The sequence below is a fragment of the Rhinolophus sinicus genome, chromosome 5 (assembly GCF_057876585.1).
Source record: "Rhinolophus sinicus isolate RSI-liver-muscle chromosome 5, RSI-T2T, whole genome shotgun sequence".
Classification (NCBI taxonomy): Eukaryota; Metazoa; Chordata; class Mammalia; order Chiroptera; family Rhinolophidae; genus Rhinolophus; species Rhinolophus sinicus.
Genome location: NC_142505.1, coordinates 34,552,629 through 34,564,842, shown reverse-complemented (window position 1 = coordinate 34,564,842; position 12,214 = coordinate 34,552,629). Strand labels below are relative to the sequence as shown.

General features: G+C 46.2%; 1 protein-coding gene across 4 annotated transcripts in view; it reads right to left on the bottom strand.

Moving 5' to 3' along the window:
• The window catches only part of EPHB1 (EPH receptor B1), a 418,394-nt gene that overhangs the window by 92,301 nt on the left and 313,879 nt on the right, over positions 1 to 12,214 (bottom strand). The window lies entirely within an intron of this gene.

Below are 12,214 nucleotides of genomic sequence, written 5' to 3'. Positions count from 1 at the left end.
ATGGAATGTTTTTGAGCAAAAGATGTTGAGGGAATCTCAGTCTTACAGTAATGAGCTGGGCTACTGCAGAGAAGAGAACCTGGAGGCAAGAGGTGATAGTGGAGACAGCAGAGCTGGTCAGAATTACTGTGCAATGGAAAGAACATTCTCAGTAAACATCTCTTTCTGAGACTGATTGGAAAATTTTGCTGCACTTCAAAAGAAAGCAGAGGCATCTCTAAAAAAGACATGAACACAGACCCACAACAGAGTTCTTTCAGACTTCTGGCAGAGTTTTCCAAACGGGGACATTCACAATAAAGAGCTCACAAATATAAATGAGGAAATGATACACAAACCAAACATTTGGAAACAGGATAATAATTCCAAAATCGGTAAAGTGATTCTGAAACCTCTGTTTGGAAATAGTATTATTTATTTCCCAATTCAACACTTTTCACACGGTGTAAGTAAAAGGAAAACAGTCTGGAAATAATAGATGAGGGCTGTCTTTCTAGGGGAAGAGGCAGGTAATGGATGAGGCTTCAGCCTGCGCTCACTCAGGGGCTGTTACGTTTTGTTCTGGCATTTCTGCGCTGACGAAGGTCGTTTCCTCACAGGAACTCCACTTTACAAGGTTTCTCTGGGGACCATGGCTGACTGACGTTTACTATCCTCAATTTAAGTGAACAGATTCCCCTCCAAGACTTGAAATTACAGAGCAGGGCCACCGGGTTATGGGGGTCACCATATTCTCTGTCACTCGCTGGATTCTCAGTGAGCACCTACTACATGATGGGTGGAGCGTGATGATGCTGAGCACGTATTCTGAAGATGCTCATAGCCTGGGGAGCCATCATGAGAGTGTTATGATGACACCTTCGAATCACAGTGTCCACCTGGGATTTTGCACAGTTCCCATTAGAGGTCTGCTGGTGGCTGTGAAAATATGACTCTCAAAACTCTTACTGCTGGCAGCATAACTGACTAATGGCCCCAGCTGCTGGGCTCTGCAATCCAGCCCCACATTCAGAGAGAGGCCTGCTTCCCACGGGCTGCTCCCAGGTAATGACTGAAAGTGGCCTGGATGCCAGCGCAGGACAATTCCGGACTCTTCGGATGGGCAACTTTCACTCAAAGACACCCCCTTGGACGTACCAAGGCTTCCTTGTGACAGCACCACAGTCTAAGACTCTTCCTACCCAATCGTCCTTCCTTCCCTCTCCCCTTCACAAGGATCAGACCTTCATCCCAGCCTCCTCTGGCTTGTACCTCATTTCCCCCATCTCTGGCACATCTAATGCCACTGTGGTGTGTGCTTCATGAAGGACTTGAATTCATGCAGTCCTGAACCCTCCTACAATTACTCTGTGCCTGGCCCTGCTATGTCCCCAGGGATGGGAGGCTCGCTGCCTCTAGGAGCTATGGCTCCATATTTGGGTAATTTCATCAATCTGCACGTCTTCCTTATTCTTATCTGAAATCTGTCTTATTCCCATTGGTCTCAGTTCTGCCAACTGAAGTAACATAGAATATTCCCTCTTCCACAGAATGGCTTGTCAGATAGCTAAAGAAACTAGTTAGGTCTCCCCTGAGTCTTTCCTGCTGAAAAGAATGGCCAGATACTGTGAACATTTCCCCCATGATACACTGCCACCCAAGCTAGCTCTTTTCCAAATGGGGCTTGTGTTATCTAAATCTCTCTTTAGGCATGAGGCCCAGAGATGAACCCAATTCTCCCACTGCTGTTTGAGCAGCAAAGATTAGAGTTCAATTAATATCTACCATGATCTGTGTACCATACATCTATTGATGTGACCATTATTAGCCTTTGGATCAAAGACACGCCCCTGCTATTCAGTTCTGAAATCACAGTCAAATATCAATCACCTTTAGGTTGTCCCATGGTATGCGCCTCATCTTTTGTCTGTAGAGTTGGCATTTGACTATAGGGATTTACATGTATCTCTTCACCTTTATGATGTTAAATTTGGCCTATTAATCTAGTAAACCAGAATGCTTGCTGATCCTGATTCAACTATTACATGCACCTTCTCTTCCTCCCAACTTAGTATCCTGGCCCAATTCATTAATTAATTGATGAAACAAATATTTATTGAGCATTGGCTATGTGCCAGGCACTGTGCTAGGTTCTAGAGATTCCATAGTGAATGGAATAAAATTCCTTTTCCTCACAGAACTTATTTGCTAGTGGAAGGATTCAGAGACTAGATGTAATAAATGAAGCAATCGCAAGGTATGTTAAAAATATTAAGTATAACAGGAAAAACAATGGAGGAGAAGAGAAGGGATACAGAATGCCAAAGTGTAGGAGGCGGCTGGGAGAAGGCTGCCACTCTAAAGCACGTGGTCAGCAAGGCCTGCCTGAGAACTAGGGGCAGGAGCACAAGGTCGACGGAGGGGAGGGCGGGAGACATGCAGCTACCGGGAGAAGAGCCTTTGAGAGGGAACGGCCCGGGCAAAGCTCCTGAGGTAGGAGCAGCCTGGTATTTCAGGGGAACAGGAAAGAGCCAGTGGGGCTGGAACAGAAGCCAGGCCCCAGAGTAGGATCCTGAGACACAGAGTAAGACACTAAGAAGCCTTTGGCTTTTTACTCTGCGTGACGTGGGGAACTATGGGAGGGTCGTGAACAGGGGAGTGACACAATTTGACTTGTATGTTAACGGTATCACTCTCTGCTGTGTTGAATAGAATGCAGGGGCCACGTAAAAGCTGAAAGACCGATCCTAATGCTGTTACAATAATCCAGCTGCCAGAGCATGGTTACTTGGACCAGGCTGGGAGCAGTGGCGGTGGGGAGAGCAAAGTGGGCAGATTCTGAATACATTTAGAATATCTCAATGGATGGAGGATGCGGAATACTAAGAAATAGAAGAGTCAACGTGATTCCACAGTTTTTGGCTTGAGCAACTGGAAGGTGGGGCCGCCATGAACTGATCTCAGTCAAAAAACATCAGTAGAAGCCGTTTGAGAGGAAAGAGCAGGTGCTCCTCTCAGGTGTGAGACGCCCAAGATGTTGCAGAGGAGACACTGAGTAGGCAAATGCATGCATAAGAGGTCCAGACTGGAAACAGACACTTAAAGTCATCAGTATTTCAAAGATACTGAAAGCAGCAGAGCTGGCAGAGAGCACCAAGGGAATGAGTAGCATAGAATAGATGTTCTAAGATTCAGGAAATGAGGAGGGACTAGCCAAGGGGCCTGAGAAGAAAAGGCCATGAGGTAGAAGGAAACAAGAGGCATGATCACCTAGAAACCCAGGGGCAACAAGCATTCCCAGGAGGAGAGAATGTGTCAAACGCTGCTGCTAAATCACGTAAAATGAAACTAGGAACTGAGCATGGATTTAGCAACAGCCTAGATGGTTAATGGTGTGGATGGCTTATGATCATCTTTTCCAAGACCTTGTGTGCATTGTGCAGAGCCATGGAGAGGATAAAGGCGCTTCAGGGAAGGTGAGGCATTTTCCAGAGTCAGTCAGATCATTGGCGGGGTGGGGGTGGGGTGGAGGTGGGGGGTCCCAATGGTATCCCACTAAGATGGGCAGAGAATGGCTTCTGATAAGTCTGCTTTCCCCCACTACCACCACTGCTCACTGTGCAGCACGGGCTGCCCTTTCAGACCTATGTGAAAACACGATTCCATGTTGTTACTCATGCTATCAGAGCCACACAGGTTTTCAGCATCCTTCTGCCCTGAGAGCTGAAGCATCACATATTAAAAATTGAAAAGCAGAATCCTAATGGCATAAGGACTTTTGTTTTTCTTTGCTTCTAATCCCTGGAAAGCCATCATTTAAGATTCAACATATTTGCCAAACATTGGGCCAGGCCCCTGCTCTAATTACTGGGGACAGAAGGACAAGTAAGAAAATCACAGCCCTGCCCTGAAGAATGTTGGAGTCTAGATGGGGTCAGATGATAAAGAAGAAATCATAGGGCAGGATACAGAGGCACTCGGTAGCCAAAACCCACTGAGAGGAACGCCCCTGTTACACAGATGGCAAACACCTCCCAGCTGCCAAGCTGCAGCCGCAGAGCCAGGAGAAGTTGCCAGAGGGTAAAGGTCACCCCCACCTGCATTTCTCAGATTTATGGCAATGACAGGATGCTCACAGATCCATCCCATGGCAGGTTGTTTAATCTCACCCAGGTCACTGTAAGTGTCTTATGTTTTAATTGAGATGGGATTTAGAACATGGGAGAAAGGAAGAAAGTATTACCCTTCCACCCTGAAAATCAGGGGCAGCTTACATGTGGTGCTCTGCCATAGTGATTAACTACAGTGATACATTTTTCCCCCTTCTCCAAGTGCAATGCCACCTCTGAATCTGGTGCTTTACATGCTATGAAGCCTTCAGACAAAACAGAAAATAAAAATGAGCGCAGGTATCCACTCAAACACCAACTTCTAGCAAAACTAAGGCAGACTAACAAGAGATGAGAAGATTGTTTAAAGAAGCAGCCCCTAGGACCCCCAGATATGCTGATTCCAACAGTAAGTCCTGGCCAATTGTCTTTTCTCCAAAACCTGCATCCTCAGATGAAGGAGCAGTTTCAATGAACTCTTGAAAGATTCCCTCTTTTACAAGCACACAAAACACTTTTGATTAAATTAAACGTGCTACTGAGAGAGGAAATGAAACTGTAGAGTTCATAAAATTATTAATATTTAGGAAAGAAGCAAATGTAGACCTTTAGAAAAAGTAAAAGTAAAGAATTAGTTTAAGGACTATTTGGAAAGCAGATACTGAGGCTGAAGAAAGATATATTTGGCCTAAAGAGGAGATGCTGAAAAATAAAATAAAATAAAATAAAAAACAAATATAATCAAAATTGCCTTGCATTCTTTCTTAGCCAAATAAGGAGGCTGACCCAACAGGAAGCCAGAATTCAAAGAAGAGAGGGGGAAGCAATGCAAAGTGTCCTGTCAGTCACCAATGAAAAATCAACTAAGGGCTCGAACAGAATGAAAACCAGGAATATCTGATAAGAGAATCTAGAGCTAATATAAGAGGCCCTTTAATGTGTCTAAAGCAGAAAGAGACTCCAACTTCAAACCTCGTTGGTCAAGGGGCTCTGGGATGGAGATAACGCAAAGGCAGGCCAAGTGAGTCCTCGTCTCTGTTTTTTTGCCCAGGACAACTTTGGGAAGCTGTTACTCCCAAATTGCTTCTGAAGCCAACAGATCCGAGATCGTACATCACACACATCCAGCAGCAAAAGGGCACACAACCTAAACTGACAAATGGGATGTGTATAAATTGGAGGGACAGGATGGCCCCCACTATAAGTTATGAAAGAACTCACAGGAGACAAGGGAGAAGTATTAGCCCAAACTGGCCACAGGTCACTGCCAGTGACATCAGAGATGTGGCCTGGCCGACTACCAGCCAGCCTTCCATGTGTAAGAAGGGCTCCAAAGGAGCTCATAGGGCCTGCAATCCTGTGAGGCTAATTCTGTGTCGGTGATGGAGGCAGGAATCAATCTCAGCTATTAATAACCCCCAACCTAGACCCTGGAGTCTTAATGTGTGGAAGCCTTGCTGTCATATCTCAGGTTCACCTGGACCATATATTTTTATTTATCACATTCCTTGACCCTTTAATTTAATTAGTGACTTGTTCATGTTCAAAGTTTTCTCTTTACTCATTTTTCCCCCCTTATTTGATAGGAGCATTTCCCCCTAACAATTAAGTATCTCAGATTCTAAAATGTGAGAATGAGTTGATGCTTTCTTTCCCTAGGACAATTACTGAGGTCTAATGTATTATCTTTATTAAAATTATTTTTTACACTTGAATTTTACTAATCATGGTTACTCCAATAAATTTCATAAAAATTAAAAAAATAAGAAGAGAATAAAATGTAATTTTATGCATATATAAAAAACAAAAAAGTTATTTCCTAATGTCTTAATTGATTTTTGTGTAAAAATAATTCTTCCAATAGTTTTAACCATAACCCATTTGGGATATAATAAATCATATAACAGTTTATTATGTTAAAATGTTTTATTTAAGACATCAAAAGTATAAGTAGTTTTAAAGAAAAATAATAGCAAAACATACCTACATTCAAAATTAAGTTGATCTATTGGAGTAAAGTGTTTGAAGAGATTATACAAATATGAAATTGGATTTCAGAGTTCAGCAAATCTCCTCTAAGGGGAAAAGTGTTGCTTCTGTGGGCGGAAATCAGGTTGGGGACAGCCTTGCTCAGAGGCTACCTGTCACCTGCCCTAGGAGCTGAGCTGAGGTGCAGGTCACAGCTGAGTCTCCTCTACCTTGGCTCTTGTGACAGCACTATCAAGTCTCCTTGAAGATAAATCGTGTTCAGTTAGGGTGATTTTCATATCTGAACTTCCAAGGAGACCCATGGAAATGGGAATCTATCTGCCTCCCTCACAATGACTCATGCTGGCCAGGGTAGGGGAGCTTTCCTGGGCCCTTTCACATGATTTGTGGGGAGAAGTCCTACTAGTGACCCCTCATAGCGATGCTGCTTCTCCAGCCGCAACAGTGCACCTGAAGATTGGCAGCCACTTCTACCATCCTGTACCTCGCTTTTTCTAGGACAAATGTCCATCAGTTGATAGGCATTTGGGTTGTTTCTACATTTTGGCTGTTGTGAATGATGCTGCTAAGAACATTTATGTATAAATTTCTGTACAGATCTATGTTTGTATTTATCTTGGGTATATGCCTCGTGGAATTCCTGGATCATATGGTAATGCTAACCTTTTCTATTCTTTCTAGACTAGCATGTCCCAGCCAAATCATCCTTAAACTAACCACCTGTAATCCATACCATAGATCCAAGCTGTGAAGAAAACAAGGTGGGCGAGGGAATGTAATAAGGAGCCAAGCACCCCAGCTCAGGGCAGTAGAAATTAGCAGAAATAAAGAACAGCTATGGTCAGGGCTCTGCAGATGCTGCAGAGGCTGTAAAACACGAATATAAATCCTTATGTTATGAATTTTTCATATGTTCTGAGGATGTGCCCTGTGTAGTCCATTGGTCCTTCCAACTAGATCCAGTCCACCAGGCCAGGGGACTTGGGGACCACCCCAAAGTCTCCTTCTGGATCCACCACTGTTCACATATGCAAATCAGTCCCTGGGCATTGTTCCCCAGGGTACATGTGAAAAGCACGGTCCAATGACAGCCTTGGGTATTTATTTGATAAAAATCTTTAAGGAAATAAATAAGCATGTCAACCCAGGCAGGGTGGAAGCAATGGATATGAATGGATTTGGAGAAAGGGAAGGCTAGCAGTGGGGGTCCCCGGAGAGTAGTGTGATAAATGTTCCAGAAGACAGATGGTTCCCATCTCAAGATGACCAGAAGTTTTTCTGGGAAGTAATCTAGGAAATAAACAATGGGGTGCCTTGTCCTTGAGGATAAAGAGACCCAGTGATGCTGAGAAGAGGTGTGTCATGGCCCGCTCTTCCTATGCTATGATCCAAGAGTCACAAATGCTCTATAACTTTGTCCCTGCCTTTCTCCTGGACTTGTCACCAGTATCTCCTTATACCTAATATCCTGTCCCGACTCACTTGTCCACCTCTGGGTCTCTGCACTGCAAAGTGACTGCAGCCAGAATAATATTTCCAAAGCTCGATTTACCCACATTTTCTGATGCTTAAAATCCTTCAATGGCTCCCCATTGGAAAATGTCCCAACTCTCTCTTTAAGGTTTAAAATGTAGCAGCCACCAACCAATGCAGACTACCTCCCACTGCTCCCTCTCAGGAACCCACTGCTCTCAACTAACTGCTCCACTCACTGTATCCCAGCAGAACTCAGCTGTTGAGATCTCTGCCTGTGGAACCACCTGCTCTGGCCACCTCTCTTCATAACTCCACCAGCCTTCAGACACCCAGATCAGGCCACACACTGCCTCGGGTTAGCCCTGCCAGACCATGTCCCCCAGAGGCCCCCTTCCCTCCTCCCAACTCAAAGTCTTACTTTAATAACTCACTTGGCTGTAATCACCACCTTGGGACACAGTGCACTGTCATCTAACTTTCCAGGTGCTCTCCATCACTGGAATAAACTCTTTAGAACATAAGTCAATAAACTCTTTAGAACATAAGAAGATCAGTGTTTAGCCTCTTTCCACCTTATTAGTACATAATTGATAGTCAGTAAAAGTTTGCCTTTCCTGGAATAATTGCAGTTTTTTTCTCTGAAAACATCAGAAGTAAAAGAGGTCAGGAAGTTATGTAGCTGCACCTACCATGAATATTGGCCTTCAAAGGAGAAAGGTGTGTAGGGAGGGGAGGCAGGGCTGTGATTTTGCAGTCTGCAGCTGCAGAGGAATATGAGCGGGTCTAAATATAGTGGCCCCAAGGGAGTGGGGACAGAAGTGTGGTGTAGAGGCAGAAGCAGGGAGGCTGGGGCCATCTCCATCTCACTGTTTCAGCTGAAATGTTACCCTAATGTTAGTAGTTGTTTAACTTTTCTTCTTTTTGCGCTGTGGAATCCTTTCTGCAAACAAAATGTTCCTTGTAGCATAGTGCAAAACAGAACAATTCAGAGCTGTTCTGGGTGAATCAGAAGTGGGAGCCCCTGAGCCTCCGGGACAATCCTTTTCCTGTCTCCCCAACTCAGACTCTGAAGGGTCCATAGAGAGATCCAAAAATGTTGGCCAGTCTCCAGAAGTCCCCTTGAGGCTTCCGATTAAATTCTGTGAATTCCTAAAAGGTATGGGTGATGAGATTGAGAGTGAGGAGTTGGGGTGGGTTTCCTTACATGAAACACATTCTTAGGACAAAACAACAACAAAACTATATTTAAATGTTAGTGAAAGACTTCAGGCCCACAAGTGCTGATGACAAAAAAGAACAGTTTACACACAAATAAATTGTGCAAATGAATTGTGCATAGATGAATTGTGTTTTTTCCGACATTTCTATTTTAGGAGATAACTTTGTTGAGAAGGTACTGCTTAGATAACAGGTTCTCCCTCTGTTGATGAAAACTCATTTCATTGCACAAATATGCTTGGATTTTACATTAAGAAGCCTGACTCATTAAATATGTTTGGTGCAGTAACACTTCTGGTCAAAGTAGATTAAATAAATAAGCAATTAGTTTTGAGACTGGGTATGAATACAAAAGCAGAATTAATTCTTTTTCTAATTGTTTTTCCCTATTGTGGATGCTGACTTCTTTGCTTTCACTCTGGGCCGAGCCTTGAGATGACTCCAACACCCCCTTCCAACCTCCCTCTCCACCTTGGTGTCACCCTGGGGACAGAAGGCTGCTTTGAGTGGGTGACATCAATTTGATGCTGTTGTAGAATATTGGCTGAGTCTCGTCATAGGCTCAAAGGAGCGGAGATGCGAGAGAAAGTGAGGGTTCAGGCCTGGGTGGCTGAGTTGGCCCCATACCCCCAGATAAGTGCCTCCTTCCCAGGTTTGGTTCCAAGCCAAGGGATGTATGACAACTAGGGGTTGGGTTTAGGGGCTGATGGGGGGGGGGGGTGTCTTTATTGGGACCATCCACCTGACCCTGCTAGTTCTCAAAACGTGGGCCCAGATCAGCATCACCTGGGGAGGAATGCAGACTCTTGAGCACCAGCACAGACTTTCTGAATCAGAAACTCTGAAGGTGGGGCGCAACAATCTGTGTGTCGTGCGGGGAGGCCTGCAGGGTCTCTGGTCCCGCTCCCCACATAAGAACGCAGGATAAGGTGAGGCCAAAAAGGAACACCCACGGAGCCATAGGCAGGGGAGTCATACCACTACGGTCTCACTGGAGGCTGGGTTCACTGGACGTGCGACCTGCTGTCCGTTTTGTCTGCAACCCACTGACGACTCTCTTTCACTCTCCTCCACTCTCCTCGGCTCTCCTTCGTAGCCGCAGCAGTTATATTAGTGGCTAATGACTCAATGGCTACAGCTGACGGCCAACCAGCCCCAGCTGATAGCCATCTACTATCCGAGCCAGCACCCCTCCACGTGAGGCCGAGAGCCTGTAAACTACTTTCTGGGGCTCTGCCCCCACACTGTGTTTTAACAAGCCTCCCAGGGGATTCTGACGCACGCTCAAGTTTGAGAACTATTTGTCTGGAAATCTAGAAATCAGAATGGTAAACTTTGAAAGGGTATTCAAGGTCATTCAGTTTTCCGTCAACTCTTACAATTTATGGATTAGAGCACCGAGGGCAAGAAAGTGAAAATAACTTCCCTAAGTCCTCAGCAGTTTCCAGCAGAGCCAGAAATAGCCCTGCTTCCTGTCAGCATCAGGGCCTTTTCTCCCCTCCCCCTACACGCACACACCCAGAACTCTCTTGAGGATGCTGAGCAGTGGGGAGGCACTCATGGATGGGTGCTGCCTGGTCCCTCAGGGAGATCAGAGGTCCTCTCCAAGGGGGAAGAGTGCAGAGCCCTGTGCCAGAGGAGGAGGCATCCAGGCTAATGGGGTCCTGGGGTCCCTTGTGCCTCCTAGATCCCCCTGCCTGGCGTCTCCTTCCTGTGGGGGTAACCAGAAGGTACACCCGGAAAGGATAGCAAACCTGAACGCTGTGGGGCCCTATGGTGGCAAGAGGTGTGAAGGGGTGTGTAGGTTAGAGGGGTTCTTGTCAGATGATGCCTGTCCTGGGCAGGCACCCCAGGGTGGCTATGAGAGCAGCTCAGGAGACCCGTCAGGACTCACGTGGCAGGTGGGGCTGGTCCTCAGCACCGCCTCCCGCAAGCCTGTGAGCCTTTTCTGCTGTGGGACCGCAGCAGTGGCAACTCTGCTTTGTTGAATGTTTAGTCACAGAAGGCAGTTCTGTGGAAACATTAGCGCTGGAGTGGCCACAGGAGAGGAAAGAAAACCCTACAGCAGGCTGTGTGCCCCTCACTCCCTGGCTGTCATGCACAAGTGTTCAGCAGAGCACCTATCACAGCTGAAGTTGCTCCCTTTTTAAAGCCACAAATTCCAGTCTCTGCTTCCTCATGGCAACCTCTAATGAGCCCACTGCACCTCTGTTGGCCTCACCTGGCCCTGCCAGCCTTGACTTCCACCCAATGCATCAGCCTTCTCCATTTTTGTTATCCCTCATTAACCAGCTTAGGTTCTATCTCTGCAATAACATAATCGACGATACGCCCTTTACCCCCAGGCCTGTGTTGCCTTTATCTTTTCATAAGATACAACCAGCAAAACTCGACCCACGAGAGGCCCACAATCAATAAATTTCCTGTAGGGTCTGCTCTCTAGCAGCCAGGCACTGCTGAGAAAGTCACATAACAGGACATATGGGAAGCTTTGTAAATACATGATCCCCAACTTCAAATGAACCCTCAACACTTTCTGAAAATGCTGCATTTCTCTGGTTAATTCCATCTCCCATTCTCTGCAATGGCACTGCCAAACTTTTTCCATTCTCCTTCCACCTTCCACACCAATACTCTCTCTTCACTCTCAGCAACCAAGCTTATCCCCCACCTCACAGAGAAAATAGAAGCCTGAATATCCAACTGCATAAATAGTACCTCAACTTGGGTACCCCAAATCTCCACAAATCACACATGCACAGAACTAAACCCACCTCCCCTTGCCACCATCCCTGAACACTTCTGGGAGCCCCTGGCATGTCTCCCACATATTTGCAAACCATCCTCTCATTCTCCTGCTTTGGTTTCTTAGTGCTCGATGTCAGCTGCCTACAAGACCCCTGAAGGAAAGCCGTTCACCAAGCCAGATTTCTAGTCCGCTCCCTGAGGTGAGGACCTGTGGTTCCCCTGTACTCCCTCAGGCAGCACCCCACTCAACCCAACCCCAACATCCCTGTCCCCTGCTTAGTTGCAGCACCTTGTCACCTAGCCTCAAGACTCCCTGCTGTGCTCAAACCTCACCCTGTTCCTCCTGCAAAGCCACCTTTCTTGCCCTCCCAGTCCTCGTCCTGGGCCTTCACTCCCTTCCAGGGCACCTGATGAACCAACTGACACAAGAGGTCCTGTCTGCAGCCAGCCCTCTGCACTCCCACCTTCTCACAAGCTTCCTTCCCCACATGTAAACCCAGTCCTAAAAACAAACGCCAGCCCACTGGTTTATGAGGTGCCACCAGACTGTGAACGTTAGGTAAGGCCGGCCAGGACATCCTGGAACAGGACACCATGTGAGCTGCAGAGATTACTAGGGGCGGGAGACCTGGTCTTCAGGAGCTCTCAGTCTATCAGAAGAAATATGGCCTAAGCACCCGCAAAACGAATGCACA